Here is a 13123-nt window from a genome sequence, read left to right as displayed (position 1 = left end):
GCCAACACATGTTTGTTGAACTCATACACACACACACACACACACACATACAACACACACATCCCGCAATATCTGCATAAGCAAACAGATTCGGATGGGAGTCCAACGCAACGCCCACATCAGCAATAGCTATACAAGTATATGCGAGTGTATACTCAGATGCTCGTACGTATGTATGTAGATCTATCAAAAGTCTGTCCAACTGCTTGTGTGCATTGCTCGTGCTTTAGATGCCAGGAAAACATATCTATATATTTGTATATGGAGAGTAACACAAACACCGCTAGCCAGTTCAATAAGAGCCCTAAGCGAAATATTCATGCGAGTATAATTTTCTGAGCAATTGATAAATATAAACACAATGTTTTTCATGCAAGCAGGAGAGACAACGAGGATATATATTTTACTGCATTGCGACTAAAGGAAGTTATTCAATCGCCATTTTAGAAATACGAAATTGTTCAGAATGCAGTTATAAATCGAGTCTCTCAGCTCCTCTTCATCTCTCTGTTCGTCTAAATAAATTTCAGGAGTCTTGGTTTTGTTATCAGCCAATACATTTGTAAGCTTCAAAATGTTTAGATTATTCCTTCAGATGCTTAGTTGTGTTTCTGCATAGCCAATTTTTTGTTTTTGTTTTGAAAATATACAAATAATAAAGGCTATCAAGACATTTAAGCTATAGTTTTGGCCAACAAAATCATCAAAAAATAAATAATAAATAAATATTCAAAACAGTTCCGTTGGTAAACCTGGGAAGTTTTGGTTTTGTTCTTAGCCAATACATTTATAAGCTACAAATTTAAATATTATTATTCTATTATCATTTTAAGAATATAATGGCCATCCATAAAAATAAAGTTCGGAGTGTACAATTGTAGGAATGTACGAGACAGTTCAGACGCATTTGGAAGCCACTAATTGCTATTGACATTTATGGTTAGGCCTACAAGTTTTTGGGGAACTCTATTAAAAATTGACAGAGTGAGAGCAAAGCCCAAGCCAGCGGCAGAAATCAATTTATATACACAAGTGCGGGTAGAATTGGGGACTAATCGAACACTCAGCAATAAGCTGGGGGGACAAGTAAGCTTTTCTTTTCCTCTTTTTCGAAATCAAAGTGAACTGTTCGTGTTTTTTTGTTTGGACAATGACGGCAAATAGACTTTTGATTTTGAAATGCCGTAAATGAAACACTTCGGGCACTTGTGGCTGCTAGTCTGGCAGTCTGCTAGTTTTCAGTTATTTTGCTTCGATACACGTATTTATTTACAAGTCCGGTTTGTAAACTTTGTAACAAATAAGTGCTTTTGCTAAATACACAAAATTAATTTTATAACAAAGTTACAAAATAGCCGCCAGTTAGGGTTGTGTCTGTTGTTGTTGGTGGTGTTTGCTGGTCTGGCAGGGTTTCGGCTTTACCCCAAAAAACAGTCGAATAGGCCTGCGGGCCTTAGCGCATACTTGAACATCTTTTGGGGTTGTGTGCCTTATATGCTTTGGTTTATTATGAATGTGTCAAGATTTTAATATTTGGCTGTCTGCCGCGATGACGAGGTGTTATTGAACATGGCCCGCGGTCATAATCTGGCAGTTGCTTTGAGTAGTTCTGAGAGTTATGAGAGCTGGTAACATGCCTTTTGAATTTAGCAGCTGTTCGAGTGCTCTTGAAAATTTAATGAGTTGCCAAGTTCTTTGGCATGTCTGTCAACTACTAAAGCAGCCACCCACTCCCCGGCCGATGTCTCCGCCTCTAGCTATCGCTTACTGTCAGTGCTGATTTATTTTACTTATAAATAAATTGCCCCAACTTTTATATTTATATAAATTTTTTTTGTTGGTCCTGTCGCTGTCTGCTCATAGATGCGCATTGTCAAATGCAATTTGTGTGCTTAACGCCGCCTGAAATAAGATTTTCCGACGCAATTGGACAGATATCAGCAACAAGAAGGCGAACAACAACAACAATAACAACAACAGCAGCAACGACAGCAATATTGTCTGAGCATGTGGTAATTTGAGCTAACAGTAATGGAATTTTTAAGTGAATGTCACAAATGCAGAAATACAACGAAAAGCAGCTGCTCAAATATGCAAAGACCTTCACATACACCCACAAATACACACACACACACACACACACACACACACACAATGCTGCTTATTACTTGTGTCAACATGCTTGCTCGCTTATTACGTATACGACCTGTTTGGTTGCCTTCCGAAGCACAAAAAAATATATACAATGTGTATATACTTATGAACAATATTGGAAGGTTGTGTGCAAACAAATGGGTATTTATGAGTATTTTGCAGCATTTCGTTTCACCCTCAGACAAAATTTTCCCTGCCAAAAGAGCAAAGCGATTTGCGCTTATATGCACATCATCTATCATCAAGTAAGCATTGCACACACACACACACACTCACACACTCGCATAGATGCGCCACTGTGCGTGAATCCCCGCATTTTGAGCTGCATCAATTTTCGTAGTTCCATTATTATGATTGTTATTAACTTAAATAGAAAATACTTGACTGTTTCATAAATCTTTGCCAGAGTGCCTGCTGTGACGCACTCGCCGTGGCCTGGGTGTGGGGCAAAGATTTATTATGCCGCCGGCTACGCGCTGCGAAACGCTAGAGTGTTGAAGTGTGTGGTAATTTTCATGATGAGTACCGGTGGTTTGATTTATTTTCATCACACTGTGTAAATATATGCTATAGCTTTGACCGACTGACGTGTGTTAACAAGTGAAGAAGTGTGTAAGAGTAGCTTTAAATTTATGCGTTGACGGAATATAAAAATATTATAGCAAACTTATGAGCGACGGGTGCTGCACATTCTTTATACGAGTCGATTAGACGAAAGGTTTCCAGCTGCGTTTTTACGAGTTTCCTCCTGGAAATACTGAACAAGTGCATGGTTGTTTCCATTTCAAATAGTTACATAATATACTCGTATTTTTGTTTCGATTTGCAACCCTAAATAACTGCTGTATACATTTTAATATTTTAATCGTTTTATTTTATTTGTTTGCGGGTAAAAAGTTGATCATTTCCGATTAAATTCACAATTAAAACCCGAAGATTGAATGCTATTGTAACATGAAGAGAAATAAGTCATTGCCAGTTATATTTTTCGCCACGTTACTGTATTTGTGAGGGTTTGTCCATTTTGAACTTTGAAACCTTCGAGTTAAGATGATACACCACGTAGTAGAGACTTAAAATAATATAATTAAATAATTCTTCTTCGAATGATTTCAACCCGGCTATTAAAGTCTAGATGAGAAATAATTGAATAGTGTTGCTTGCCAAAAGGACCAAATATATATTCAAATGACGGATTAAAATAAGCCAATAACTGAGAGTAAATTCTCCCTTTTCTGTTTTCTAACTGTTCGATGCATTCTTGATACTACGGTCGCATTCTACCTAATAATCGATAATATTCGAAAGTTACTCTTTAATTAGTTTTGACAGCAAAAGAGGGGATTCTGTGCCCTTTACAAAATTTGAAATACAAGTATATCGCTCCAAATCAATTTGTGTTTTGGAAATATATAGAAATTAAGTAAACTTAGCACTTAATTGAGATAATAATACCATTGATTTTGACTTCATTATTATATTTAATTAAAAAAATTTGATTGTAAAAAAACTGCTATAAAATTGGCATGTTATTATTATTTTCTGACATTAAACAAATGGTTTCAAATTTCTCAGCTTTGTACAATAATCAAACAGAATGTATGTGAAAAATAAATGAAATGCACAACAAAATTGGAAATTAATTTCAGCAAAACACTGAAAAAAAAGGGAGACATATCAATTTCACGAACCATTCACAACTTCAGCACATTGCTGGCCAACTTCGAGGGAATATATAAAAGAATTGTAGTTAAATGCCTAATAGCATCAGACATTGTCAATCGACTAATGGACATTAAGACGAGATCAAACAAATTTAGTGCACAATACAAATGCATTCAATTATGTGACGCAATCAGGCATTCATTTCCATCCACCATCACATACAAGTAGACAGTCATTCACTCACCCACTCAGTCATTCATTCACTCGCACCATGCACAGCAGCGCGTGCATAAATTTGTAAATATGTATAAATACGAGTAAATTGATGCGTCCACGCTTTAAAGCGTAATAAATTTTAAATGCGCCATTAGCATGATTTATGCCTATTTAATTTTTCATAACAAAGGAATCGCATGGTGGCAATAACCATAACAACAACTACTCGCACAATGTGACAACGAGCGGCAGTATTAGCCGTGACGTCGTGACGTCAACAATGCCCAATGCTATACTATATAGCTAGATTCGTAAAAACAAGTGCATAAAAAATGCGAGGCGACAACATAATTGAATAGTAAAGACCGCTCTCGCACTGGAATTAACCACCACAAATGACGCAAATAATGTAAAATGTGCGACAAGCAGCGGTCGAGGGCGATGCGATGCGCTGCAAGGGGAGTGAGGCGGGCAAGTAGTGGCATGGTAGCGACCGCATGTACGGACGATTAAATTTCATTGAAATTGAATTACATTAAAAAGTGCAAAAGGCGCAGCGGCTAGCAAGAGCGTTGCACAAAAGGTCTAGACATGGGGCCAGGGGGCACGCGCTGCTCCGCGACGACAGCAGCAAAGGCAACAGGAGCGACAACAACAACGGCGAAAGCAAGGACGATAACGGCGACGTGGCACAGTGGGTCTGAATCGTTTGTGTAGAAACAAATTCGTTTCCTTAGAGGAAATTCAATCATATGTTTTTTAATTTCTCCCAAAATTATGCAAAGTAGAGATAAGTTTGCTCGAATATTAAAAAGTTGTTTGAAATTCTCGTAATTCTTCGCATTAAAAAAGTCATAAAAAGGACCCAAACAATAAGTAAAACTTGCAAAAATAATTTAAACTGAAGGTTACGGAAATATGGTTGTCTTTATGGAAACTTGCTATCAAAATTAATATTGAAATTCCAAGAAAAAAAAATCAAAATGCATAACTATGTTCACAAAATGGTTTGCTTAACTTCGTGGAATGGAACCAATGATATCAACGCTTGCAGACTTTATGTCTTGATGAAAGAATGAGCACACATTTTAGTAAAGGATTATTCTTTCTATTCAACACAACTAAAATCCCAAATATTTATACAAACTAACTTCAAGCAAATTAAGGAAAGTCAACCATTTCTGGCCTTATGAGCAACACCAACATGCAACCATTTTCAGGAAATCGATATGGACATCCATACCTCTTATGAAACCACAAGGTGTCAACATTTTTGACCTCACATATTTCATTTGAAGCCACAGTTCGACAACAACAGCACCACACCCTGCAACTGGATAGACAATAGTGCGCAAATTAACTTACAAAGCGAAATAAAAATCGCTTACGCGGACATTTTGCCAGCAGCTTGATGTATGTACTATATACTATATGTATATATATATATAAAAATATATGTGTGTGTGTGCGTTTGTCGCTTGCCTGTGCCATCTGCCGCAATTTGGTTTAATGCTAAACAGCCGCCTTTCAACAGTGCCCGCACCCATTACTCGTCCTTCGAGTCAGCCATTCCGCTTTTTATTCATTGCCATTGCATAGTTAGCGGCGCTTTGTTGTCTTGTTTATGGCAGACCGCTTTGTCGTGGCTTGTACCTCTAACAACCATTGTTGTTTTTGCCGTTGAGTTGCTTATAACTAATTTACAAATTTATTAAAAGTTTGCTGGCATCTTCTTGCCTTTGTTTTTGGGCCAATTAGTGGCCAAATATTCTAGGTGAGACTTAAATTGTAATTCGTTCAAAAGTGAATTCTATGGTCCTGCTGAGCAACAACAACAATAGCTTGCCAGCAGATTTACAGTCAAGTTGTTGGCCAAACTCCCCCCAACCCCACCCATCCCACACTTGTCATGCTAATGGCCCAAATAATTTGCACAGCAGCGCATCATTCGTCAGTCTTATGAATGCGCCTTCCAGACAAATTTCAGGGGATTTATGCAGCTGCTGCAGTCGCCACCGCTTTTTAATACTCCCCGGCAAGTGCATAGAGGATACTCTGAAATGTTGATAGCATTTGTCAACCAATGTAGGGCACAATACTTTTTTAGATTACCTTAAAACATATTGAAAGAGCTGAGGAGGAACTCGAAGAAAGGTGCTTACCATCATTATAAGACACTTTAAAAATTGTACTTTCAAACCTCGCCACGCCTTTGTCCTTTATAATTTGAGAAAAATAGAAATAATTTAAATATAATTTATGCGGTATAGGTTTTGCAAAAACCAATGTCATTTCCCATTTGAGATAGAATTGTAAAAATACCGGAGTTTTACTAAGCCAGCTTACATTTTAGATGGTCTTTAACTGTTTTCTTTCGTCTCATAATTTGGGAAAAAAAACTGTCATGTCGGGGTTTGTTGCTGTTTTGTTGGTGAGACGCCGGCGGGGAATGCCAAAAGCATCTGAGAAGCTATTATTAGTATTTATTATTATTATTTATTATTATTATTTATTATTATTATTTATTATTATTATTTATTATTATTATTTATTATTATTATTATTTATTATTATTATTTATTATTATTATAGTATTTATTATTATTATTTATTATTATTATTTATTTATGTATCTATTTTCTATACTCTATTGGGCTTTGGCCAAAATCGTATCAATCTATTTATGCGAGCTTCAATTATTCAACGAATTGCTCCTATCTGTTAGAGAAAAGAGTTACCAGGAAGCTTTGGTTTGTGTACGAAACAAGGGCATTCACATAAACGCACTCTTCATTTGTTCTATTTTTAAATATTTTGCAATGAAAGGCAACACATAAATATTTTAAACATTTCATTACATTCGTCACGCCACTCTATCTTAGGGTAGGGCGGCCATCCTATCAAAAAATCAATGCGTTACAATTTAAGGGGCTTATTTCTGTTACAGTGTATTGCATTAGATTGGTTGAATTTGTACTTCGCAGAGCTTCGGAAATTTTGCAAATTTGCAATTTTTGCAGCTGGCCTATTATCATTAATCCTCTCTAGAAACCGAACTGAGTACGCTTTGTAAGGACGATCCTTAACGTACTCTCAGTATATTTGTCTGAACATGGTTGTCCACTCGAACTTCCCCAGCGTGTGAGTGGTTTTCCATTTTTCTCAAACTAATTATTATCAAGTTTTATTCTCCTGCTAACTTATTATTGGGATAACTTTATTTCTCAACTCGGTCCAAATTTCAAATAAATTTCTAGTCAAAGATTGTTTTTTAATTTAAATCAAAGCTTAATTTCAATTCTTATTGGTAGTCTCTTGATATTTAATAAATGCAAAACTTCAGACGTCCTGCAATACTTTCCTCCGACAGTGGTTTCTTTTGCTTTCAAGCCGATCCTGTAAAGAGTTCTTGGCACAGATTTGCTTATACCAGAAGTATTTTATTTTGGTGGTGTCTTCTTTCTGGAGGTCAATCCTATCCTAATCCTATCGATTAGCCGTCGTGGTTGGGAGTTTTTTCTTCAGATTGCATCGTTTTCTGACGATTTGTTGGCAATACTCAACAAATTCTGATAAAAAATTAAAAAAAATAAAAACACTGCGATAATGCACCGAATGGCTTGGAGGAGCCTTGGTCCCGAGATCAAACTGCCCGTAGCCTCCAAAGTGTTGAGGACATTGCTGGATATTATTACAGAATTTTAGTAGATTCTTTGCTCAGCCTCAACTATTAAGTTTTAATTATAAGTATATATATATTTATAAAATATAAAGTCAGCAAATAAATAAGAAACATCTACAGAATATTTATTTTATTTTCGCATAACCATAGTCTGTCAGAGTACATTTTTCAGAGCATTTAAGAATGCGCTTCAGCGAAGGGAATTGTAAATGTTGCATTTATTGTTGCATTTGCCACCATTTTGTTGCACACAATTGCTGCTGCAATATGCACCGCATAGCAGCAGACTTACATTTCATTCTCATTCTCATTTTTGTTTCTGTTTTTGTTTTTGTTAGAGTCGCCTTTGGGCACGCGATGTTATCCTTTTGGTTGTTTTTATTGCGAAAACATTTCAAACGAACTGAACGCGAGCGAGAGAGCGAGCTTTATTTGGTTTTAGGATTTTCAGATGCCAGCACAACGTTTGCCATATTATTGTTGCGAATTTTTCATCCACACAAAGGCAGAGACACAGGCGGACAAACAAATATACAAGAATCGTACATACATACTATATAGTACATATCGCACATACAAGTATTGTGCTCGTATGCTCGTTTTCGTATGGAGATGGAGAGATACAACAAACTTCGCTTTCAATGGCAATGGTGCAGTGGCTTTCACACTGCTGTTTGGTTTCTTTGGTTTTCCTTTTTGCGAAGTGAATGGCCCACCTTGCATTGTTTTTGCTTACATTTCCATTCGTGGGATTTTTCACTTGAAATTGGAAAGTCGATGGCAACTTTTGCCGCCACAAAAAGAGCTGTAAAGTCCCCCGATGGACGCGTGGTTATTGTTTGGACGCCATTGTTGCATTAAATGAAGTTTGTATTTTGACTGGACTTAGTTGTTGTTGTCTTGTTGATCTTGTTGTTTTTGTTGCTGTTGCTTTGTGTGAGTGCGTTGCTTGGCATTAAGCTTGTTAGAGGCTTCAAATTAAAGACACGCCCCTCGTTGCCACAGCATGCTCATTACAGCTTGCCAAATCGCATCAGCACAGCTGGAGTTGCTTAAATAATTCATGTCGGACTGTTGCGAAAAAATCAAATAAAACACAAAAAAGAACAGAACAGAACAGAACAGAACGGAACAGAAACCGAGCAGAGCAGCCCAATGAAAGCCAAATTAAGCAGCTGAACGGTTAACCAGGCTCAGGTCGCAGCTGGACGCCGCTTGATTTACGGCCTCTTGCCGCCCTCCACAGCTTGCAATAATTTTCATCTCATTTTCATTATTTTTAGCTTTATCTCGTTTGCTATTTCGTTTGGATACTATTTTCAATTTTTTTCCTTCTCTTTAGCATAAGCCAACGTGAGCTTCCTTAGCGAAGGCTTTATACAAGTATATCTGTATATATATGTGAGTGCTTCTATATTTACGGGTGGTCGTGTATTTTGGTGCAAATATTTTGCACTTGGCTTCCATTTCAAGTGCCATGAATTTTGTGTGTTAAGCCCAAAAAGGTGTAAGGCCGGCTCTTCGAGTCCTTGGAGTCTGTGGCCTGTGGCTGCTTGGCACTTGCGAGTATTCATGACTCTACGCCACCTGAGCAATGTGATTTATCATCGGCTGAAGAGCCGAGCGCACGAATTCTTATGAGAACATAAGTTGGACTCATAATCGAGTAAGCTCAGCAATCTAGCAGCTTTTGCTGGAGCAGAAAGATCAAGTCATAGTTGTGTATAAGAAATTTCGCAAAATAAAGTTGAAAAGTTACAAAACGTTCATTTGTGTGATTGCAGAATAAGATTTAAGTTTGTAAATCGCTATAATTTAAATTAGAAATAAAGGCAACGACTTGTGGAAAAAATGTATAACATCCAAATCATAATTCCCCTTTGTATATCTTTAGAAAACGTCTGACTTCAAATCACTTGTTTGTTTATATATTTTTTAAATAACAAAGTACATTAATTGTGTACTATTTTGCCAGTGGAGTTTGTTATTCAATCAGTTGCAGTGTGTGAACAGCTTGTTTTCAAAAGAAGAAAAAGCTACTTGAATACTCGCTGATAGTTTAAATATTAATATAGTAATACGACTAACCGTGCCAATTTGAGCTGATTGTGAAAAACCATTCAATGCCAAGGAGCTATAGAGATTGTATTCCAGCAGAAGAGCCGAGCGCACGAATTCTTATGAGAACATAAGTTGGACTCATAATCTACTTTCCGTAATAGTGTTTTGGAAGTAAGTTCTGTGCGATCAAACAATCAAGTGGCAATAGCGATCCTTAGAAATGTAATGCTGCATAAGCGAATCAAACATATAGACACACCGTACTACTACATTCGAGTTAATAGGGAGGATAACGAAATAAGTTTTTACGACGAAAACAATCGGACCGTCTTCACATTCACGGATTCCCCTTAGAAGCTGTATTCCAAACAATGAATTTAAAATTGTGAATATATTACTGAACTCATGTTAATGGATAAAATCATTGTTAAATTATTTGATTTATATTATAAAGGCAAATTTCCATTGTGTTAAGAATAAGGAAGTATACAACTTTTTAGAATACATTTCTAATTTAAATCTGGTTTTTGAAATACTTATTATAAAAAATCTGTTTTTATTATATTGTTTTTGTTGTAAACACTTCTAATTAAGCTTATGTTCTTACGTGTTAACTTATTTGAACTTCGTACGTGTTTATAAAACTGTCGGCAATGAAACCTTGTCATGAATTGCGTGAATTCTGCTCAGAGATTACGTTTGGTATCCATATACTTATTTGCCAACTTTTAAAGGCATTTTGATTAGTGTTTTAGTTCAATACATTTAATTCAAATACGTATGCATTGAAAGGTGAAAGGTGGCTTATTTCAATTGAAACTACGATGCTCCACCATGAGAAACAGTTCCACACCATCGAACAACCTGCTTCGTGATCCATTGTTTCCTTCACTACTTTTCATGTGGGCATTGGCAGCTTTTTTGCTCAGTTCTTTTTTTAATCTCTTATGATTAAATCACCTTTCAATACTTTACTCTCCAATTGTTAAGCTCTTTGCAAAATTGAAGACAATTTTCTTCAACAGTTCTAGTTTCTTTCACTTGACGGCCACTGTTGCGCTTCTTCTGTGCCGAGCTTTTCACACTGTCCACTCACTCACTGGGCTTGCTTACTGCAGGGACAGCTTCTGGTGGTCATGAGGTGCTCCATAGCTCGAGCATCCCTATCCCTTGGCAATAGTGGAAACAATTTACTTTTCAAATTGCGTCACAGGCTTGCCTTTTATTCGCTCACAAAGTTAAGATTAGTTTATCCGTTTGCATAATGGTTCTTAAATATTTCTATACCTGTGATAAGCACAACTTTAGATCGATGGATTTTTCTAAGTTTTTGAAGTCAACTCTGATAAAGATGGCATTTATTTCGTTTTAAAAAAATAGAAAACCGCCGCAACTAACTACTCGAGTTGTATTTACTTGTCACAAGTGCTGGGCTCCTTTTCCTTTAACCTGAACCTGTCACTACAGGTAATCGCAGCCTTACCCCAGTGCGAGGCAACAATGATTACCAGCTTTCAACAGCCACCCCATCCAGGCACCCACACAGCTGTGCACTTTCCATGGCAATCCCACAAAGTCTCAAGTGCTGTCAAAGAGATGGTGAACAACAACAAAAAAAAAAAAAAAAAGACAAAACGGAAACTTGTGAACAACTTTCATAAAAACGACAGGCTCTAACGATTCTGCAAAAAGGATAAACACGGCACTCAACAACGCCGGCAGCTGTGACACTTCACAGCGGCGACAGATTTACATCAATTATTGAACTGGTGTGTAACAGGTGAGTAACGGTAACAGCCTGAGCACGAGCAACAACAACAGCAGCAACAACAACAACAACATACCTGTAAACTATGCGGATTGGTATTTGTATTGGTTTTTTCCTCTGTTTGCCGCGCTGGCAATTTCATTTCATGGATATTGCAGTTCTCGTTGTTTGCACTGCTCTATGGCTGATGTTGTTGCTGTTATTGTTGTCAGTCGTGTTTAACTTTTTGATTTGCTTCAAATTTGTTTGCTAAGCCATTTGCCGGGTATCTATACAAGTATATATATATTTATGTATGTACATACGAGTATCTCCAATTTCAAACTGTCGTCTTGTGGTGAACTTTACAATTCGAGAACAACAAAGTCGCTTGGTCACGTGCGAATCCTTTGGATACATTTCATTAAAGCGCTTCTCCGCTCAAACACCATGCAATTAGAACTACACACTGCAACCCCCACTTAGCTCTGGGTCTTGGCCAAAAAGGGTCAACATCAACTAAATGCTTAGCTTAATGCCAACTAATACTTTTGTAAGCAAAAGTCTCAACATTTGGCAAAACTCAATTAACCAGCACACATCCATTAGATATTCCAAGCACAAACAACTATTGAATTGTAAACGTGGAAACGTAAAGCCATAAAATAGCCAAAGGCCGCATTCAAAAGACCACAAAGAGATTATATTTGGCCAAAAGTTTTATGCAAAAAAAAGGTAAAAAAAAAACCATGCCGGCAAAAACAAAAAGCATCTCATGCAGAGGTCACGCAGCAAGGGGGCAAGAGTTTAGGGATTATGTTGCCTAGCAGCACAAAATATTATAAATGGCATTCGGTTATGAATACTAATACCGAGGCACACACCAACACACACACACACAAACAACATACATTTAAAAGCCAATGTCCATGCGTATACTCGAATTTTAAAGGACTTCTGGCATTCCCCAAGCACTTGAATACCAAAATTTGCATTCAATGCCACAATGAGCCACGCCCACAACTTGGCCTGACATGGCGCGATAGTGACAAAAAAATATTTGCTAAATCAATTGATGGCATTTGAACGCAGCGCCAGGCTCCAAAAGATGGCCCGTAAAGGGGCGGCCAACTGTCTAGAGCAGACAAAGCGCAGACAGGTCGCTCACTCAGCCGAGAGTAATGCGTCTCCATCAGATAACAAAGAGCGACTTTCGGGGCCTGCTGCCAGACAGTCATAGCCATAGACAGTGGCCCCAATCGATTTGTGAACAGAATTAAGCTTAATCGTATTCTAATGCTTAATACAAGTAGTAGCTCATAAGAGTATGTAAGCTTGCAAAATTTTATAAAATAGAATACCTTACTTGTTGAACCCAAAATTTTTCAGACAAGAATATAATTTAAAAAGAGTAAATGTGAACTCAAAACTAAACCTAAATTAATGACCTTTTAAAATCAATTGTTTGTCATTTTTTAGAATGCATATACGCGTATGTATGGGTTAAGAATATTGAAGGCCCATTGCGCTAATATTCAATGGAATGTGATGACAAATTTCTGGGGAGAAATACCAGCAGTGACAAGAGGAGAGTCGTG

Source organism: Scaptodrosophila lebanonensis, unplaced genomic scaffold (assembly GCF_003285725.1).
Source record: "Scaptodrosophila lebanonensis strain 11010-0011.00,11010-0021.00 unplaced genomic scaffold, SlebRS2 tig00001412-arrow-pilon, whole genome shotgun sequence".
Taxonomy (NCBI): domain Eukaryota; kingdom Metazoa; phylum Arthropoda; class Insecta; order Diptera; family Drosophilidae; genus Scaptodrosophila; species Scaptodrosophila lebanonensis.
Note: the sequence above shows the minus strand (reverse complement) of the source record.